Raw genomic sequence first — 6,473 nt, 5'->3', positions numbered from 1 at the left:
TATATTTTATTATGAACCAGCATTTCGGATGAATAACACTGATAAGTAACAATTTATATAGAAATATTAATACAAGTAGTAATAATATTATAAGATATAAGGAAATAATTTAAAAATTTAATTTGGTGGAAATAATAATTGTAGAGTATGATATAAAGGATGGGTAAGTCGGCCATACAGATAGGATCCAATTTGATTACTATTAATTTTTAGTCTTGTAGTAAAAAAATACACATTCATTCTATTGTAGCCCTGAAGGCGTGTACTTGTGTTTTAACATTCTTGGTTGTAATATTGGTGACTATTTGAAACTTGGGCTACAATAGATACTCTCAAAAGCATAATCGAGAGATCTGAAAGGAACGTGCTCCATACAATTACTGGAGCGATCTGGTATCAGAGCCTTACTTGAAGAACTGTTTGCAGAGACTGTTCAGTCTATATTTGACGATATGAAGACAAGGAGGTTAAGATGGGCATGACATCAGTGAGGTTGGCTCGAAGCAATCCATCAGGATGCCTCCACACAAATGTGAATGCCACTATAGTTGGCAAAAATCACGTGGAAGGGCAAAAAGCAGATGGATAGATGGACAGCTAGGAGTAAAATTTTTAGAATCGATATTTTTTGATGAAATTATCTATCGATTATACTGATTTTTAGACCCCCTGGTTCATTCTACCACAATTCTTAGGACCTTATTTTGAAATGACATATAAATGGTAAATAAAATAATATATAAATTAAAATAATTAACCAAATCAAGAAATTAAACAAGAGTACTGATATAACATAGTAAGTGTATTTTGAATATAATATATAAGAGTCTCATATAATAAATATAAAATATAATTAGCAAAGAGATCATGGAATGAGAAAAGAATTAAAATTATCTATAATTAATTGTGTGAACAAGTTATAAATAATCAGTGAAACACCGAATTAAAATTTTTTAAAATAAAAATAGAGTAAAATTTACTGATCGATATAAGAATTACGTCCATAACGACAGCCAGAGGAATGATAGAAGAAAAAAATTAAATGGGAATAAAAAAGAGGTATTTTGAATAAGATTGTGTAAGGTGTAATATTAAAAATATTATAAAAAAAAATGGAGAATAAGAACAGATTGGAAATGTCAAGAATAAAAGCAGAGAAGCTGGGATTGGGTTGGGATAGTCGTGGTTGAAAAAAAATTGTTATTTAATTATGTTCAAGTACTTAGTTTGGTATAATTTAAATTCATTTGATTCAATTTCGATATCTGATAGAACAGTTTCCAGAATTCCAATTAATAATGTTAAATTCGATCAGCTATTTTTGTAAAGATGAGCCAAATCTTAAACCCAAATTAAGCCCTAGGACCTGCGGTTAAGTGCGGTGGCACTCCGCCATGGACAGCCCTTTCATTTCCAGACTATCCTGGCATAGCTTCAAATTCGCCATTCAATGGCTTCTTTTATGTTCTACTTTCAAAGAAAGGATATTCTTGAATGATTAGCCATCTTTCAGAATGAAATATTTATTACTATCAGTTATCATTTTTCTTATAGAAGTTTTCTCATGACATATTATGGATTGAACTTTGTTGTTGTTTCCTTTTATGGGTCTTTCTTTTATTAAATTTTAGGTGAAACACACAGGATTCATTTATATAAGCGGCGTATTATTAAAAGATATTGTAAGATATGAATTTTTAAGTTTACGCAGGACAAATATTATTTTATGAGGGAGTAGAAATGTTGGAACCTAAAAGAATTATTTATTATTCTGTGACAACAAATAATTATAAATTTAATTATATTAATTAATTATTGATTAATAATTAATTAATTATTGTAAAATCAATTAAATTATGATTTCTATATATTATCTATAAAAAGTAAAACAAAAATATATTTTAGAGTGTTTTAAAAATACTTATTTTACTTGGAACATATATAAAAATTAGAATACGAAATATGAATAGATTGGAAATCGCTTTAAATGTTTTATCCATCTAAATGTACCACTGTATTTAAATAGATATAATACTTATATCCTAATATTCATTTGTATAATATTTAGTATTGTCTTTTCTTTTTTTTTTCATAAAAACGTAATTTGAAACCATCGAAATTCAGAATAGAATATTTTATTTTATTTTTTATTAGGAGGAACATTAGATACAGGTAATATTTTACATTTACTCACTCACAGACAGCCCCACCAGGACAGCCCCTACCAGTGACTGATTTTTACTAAGTTTTGTTTAGGAAATTCTGCCTTCTACATTGTGTCCGGGGTTCATTTCCCGGATACATTAATATAAGAAAATATTTTATAAGATTTCTGCATTTTTTGTTTGTTTAAATCATTATTTTCTGCTCTTTTTCGGAATGGATTTCAAGATTATTATATACAAATTCATATGTTTCTTTATTCAGAAGAAGAAAATGCTGATTACATATATTAAGTTTAAGTATGGAAAAAAAGTAACCAAAAGCAGCTTTCAGTAAAATAGGCCAAACATTTGTTTGTTCATAAATAAACCTATTCCTTAGTCCTATTCTTTTTTAGTGTCCTATAAAACCCTTAAATATAATTTTTCATGGAAATTGTTTATCTTGATTGAACTGGAAAAGGATAACAGACAAATTGAAGGTTTGTGATAGAAGATTATAAATTCCACAGGAAGAATAAGGAATTAGTATACATTGTATAAATGCCAAAAACTTTCCAAAGAATTTCCAAATGTTATTTATTTTTTTTATATATTTATTGTAATTAAAAAGTACACATAATGATACATCCAGTAAATAACTAACAATTATCTTAAAATTGGGAGTGCGGTAGCCACGGGGTAAAGCGCGTGGTTACTAACTCCAAGGGACCCGAGTTCGAATCCGGCTAGGTAGACAATTTTTTTCTGTTACACTGGTAGCCGTGAGTCAACTCTTGTGGGTTCTGGAGCCTTCCTTGAGGTCCTCTTAAATTGGGTACTCTTAATTGGGCAAAAATCTGGCGGTCGAACGCGATTCTGACCAAATCACCTCCTTGCACAACCATTGGTCTAGTAACAGTACTTCTTTACAAAGTACTGAACCTCTGACCCTTCATGGGTTGTAGCGGTGCAGATTTAAATTTTTTTTTTAACTTAAAACTGAATAGATAAATAATTTATTTTAGAAAAACGTAAAAATAATGATTTAGTGTAGATAAAAGTTTAATTTAAACTAAATACAATAATTGATATTAAATTTTCATGGATGTACCCAAATTATGCAATAGCAAAGCATACAAATCCCTTCCTATATAATCATTCGAGTCATTGTTAAACATTAATTTTAGATAACTACTCATTTTGCACCGCTTTTTAGCTCTAAAAAAATAATTTAATACATCATACTTATTTTTAACTTATAATAAGCTGTTAAAATACATACAATAGCGTCTGAAGGAACAGTGGACGTCAGAAACAGGAACACACGACTCCATCATAACTGTATACAGGACAAAATGCTATTAGCTAACTTCATTCGAACCGGACATGGTAGGACGAAAGGCTACTTTTAAAGCTTTATACTGAAAGACAATACCTCCCGTCAAAGCCAGAATGCCACCTATTCTTGTTATAAATGTGAAATGTTACTCTTTGTTAGGTTCATAAATCTGAGTAATATGCTGATGGCCCTCAATGTGTGTATGTAGGTAAGTTACGGCCTGAGTTAGCTGCTACTTCGATGTCAGCTGGTTGAGGCGATGACATATATAGAGGAGCGCTGAGGTGAACAAGTAGTTTCAGTTGCAACCGAGTGTGCCATTACTGGTCCCTTATCCTTTTTTTATTATTTTTTTTTTCATATTCAGTTATGGTGAATCATTTATGTATATGTTATGAGAAAGTTTGGGCTCCACACGTGGCAAAACACATAATTACTTTGTTTTTTACTATAAATTTGTTCCTTTAATGATTATTTTTCGTTTAAATAAATTAATTAGTATCCAAGTTGAGTATCAAAACACTCTTTATTATTTCTTTAAAAGTTCAGAGTTTTGGCTAACTTGGACATCCCAAGGACAATCTAATAAACAGCAGCTTTAATTTTTTTATTTTTAACAGTTTTAATAAATAACATTATTAATAGTAATTTAGCCTATCTTAAATATAAATTTACACATTACATCCAATTTTTGAAAACGTTTGCAGGATATTCTGACCAGATAATTAATTTCATCCAAATTACCCTGAAAAAATAAAACAATCGAGAATATTATATTAAAATATAATATTAATTTGTTAATAAGCTTGCCTTAGCTTCTGTTTAATTACATACTTTATCATTATTCCATTAATTACTAAAACTTTTAATTACAGATCAACTGAACAATATTATCATTTTCTTATCAACACACATTTTTTAACCTTCCTTACACCAAGGTCAGGCTTATAATAAATTTATCTAGAATTGTATTTTAATCTAAATTGATATTTCTGGTATTATTAAAATTTATATTGTAAATAGTAACACAAAATTTACTTATATTTTTTATTAAATATTTTGCTTAAAATCTCTACAAGGAGTTGGTTCAACTTTCTTATATCTGTTTCAGAATTCACTGTATAATTAATGTTCTCTGACATAAAAAGAGAAACCAGTATTTTTCTTTTGAACATATTTTTTTTCTTTATCAAAAAATCGAATTTGTGTTGGTTTTTTGCTGCGTGCTCCACTAATATTATTTTTTATGTTATTAAAGATATGGAACTGGTTATAGCTAATAATATTTGTTGAAACTAGTTCACAGCTGTCACTTCGACATGGCGATGGGCATGTAATCACTTAATTTATTTCACCATCAAAATATTAAAATATTTTTATATACTTGAAACTATGTTATCTTTTCATTATTTAAAATTTCGTGAAAATGTTCTCATTCCCCAAGTATTATTATCACTACCTAGACTGTGATTCTCATTTTTATTTATTTAAATTCATATCTCAATGATCGGTAATGCTTTTGAGTTCTCTTTTCACGGAGGTACAATGAGGACAATTGAGGAAATGTTCATAAAAAAAAAAAAAAAAGAATCGAAGTTGAAGTTGTTTAAAAAAAAAATGATCTCATAAGGAAACTCTGAAGGAATACATTCAAAAGATTTTCCAGAACATGATGCGAGGAAGAAATTTCATGTTTTATATTCAGACATTTGAAATGACTATATGAAAGATTCTTAATAATGTTACATTTTTAGACTAGAATAGGGTCATACACATTATATTTTTAGTTGATACCACGAGATTTCTCATTACTTGTTAGCATTTTGAAATTGATGACGACCTTATGAATCTAATAAATGTTTTTTTGAATGAACTTTTCAGATGGATGCCGGAGACTGATTGGAACTGACTGTAGAAGCAAACGGGCTCGCGTGACTTCTAGGATTAAGGTAAGCTGTCACACTGTGGAACAGGATGAACTGGAGTAATTGTGTCCCAAAAAAAATTCATTATTTAGCACCCTCATTTTCAGGAAAATAATTATCAGAAGGTTTTGTGTAGTTATATTATTATAAGAAATTTGGCAATTACTTGATATTTCAATTTTTTAACGACCTCCATGGTACAAATTTCACTGGGCAATTGGGGAAAATGTGTAAATGGCGCTCAGCTCTCAATATTCTGAAATTTTCTCGGTAATAGGTAAATAAAGAAAAATAGATGAAAGAATGATATGAATAAGTAAAACAAAAAAATATTGTTCAAAACTTATTATTATACAAAATGAATGACAGTATCTTGGGTAGAGACCGGATATTTATGCAGTAAAAAAAAAACGAAAACGTTCATTAAAAAATGAAAATGTGCGAAATCGACCTGCAAAAACGTATAAAGAATTTAATTTAAAAACTAAATATATTCTCTCATTCCAAATAGCTCTCGAAATAGAAATCCTCAATTTACAAAGTAACAATTTAATTAAGTTATTTATTGTAGTACCTACTTGTTTGACATAATCATTTAATAGCACCGAGTTTGTTCTAATTAAACTTTTTTTATGTAGAAATAAAAGATTTGACCCCCAACATAGGTTGATCTTCATTTTACCGAACAGGGAAAGATCAGAAATATAAGAACAACATTTTCTGTGGTAGGTAAAATGAAGATCAATGAACCTATGTTGGGGGATCGAATTATCTTTGATTTCTACATAGAAAAATTTTAATTAGAACAAACTCGGTGCTATTAAATGATTATGACAAACAAGTAGGTACTACAATAAATAACTTAATTAAGTTAGTGCCGTCAGAGAATAACACAAAAAAGTTAAGAAACTTATTTATTAGTGCTAACGTTTGTGCTAGAATTTCTAGCCTTCATCTGGGCTAAGAATAAAAAAACAATATAACAACCAATGAATAAAATAATATATAGAATTGTTTAAGTAAATAACTGTACAGAATGAAAATAATTAAAAATAAAGTAATAAA

General features: G+C 28.7%; 1 long non-coding RNA gene across 1 annotated transcript in view; it reads left to right on the top strand.

Moving 5' to 3' along the window:
• The window catches only part of LOC136795989 (uncharacterized), a 195,840-nt gene that overhangs the window by 135,463 nt on the left and 53,904 nt on the right, over positions 1 to 6,473 (top strand). The window contains exon 2 of the long non-coding RNA XR_010843679.1: positions 5,365 to 5,432. This is a non-coding gene — a long non-coding RNA (uncharacterized lncRNA). The remainder of the gene's footprint in view (positions 1 to 5,364; positions 5,433 to 6,473) is intronic.

This window comes from Halyomorpha halys, unplaced genomic scaffold, assembly GCF_000696795.3.
Source record: "Halyomorpha halys isolate HHAL.00 unplaced genomic scaffold, Hhal_1.1 Scaffold588.1, whole genome shotgun sequence".
Lineage (NCBI taxonomy): Eukaryota > Metazoa > Arthropoda > Insecta > Hemiptera > Pentatomidae > Halyomorpha > Halyomorpha halys.
The sequence above is the reverse complement of the archived record's forward strand: the minus strand, read 5'-3'. Positions and strand labels throughout refer to the sequence as shown.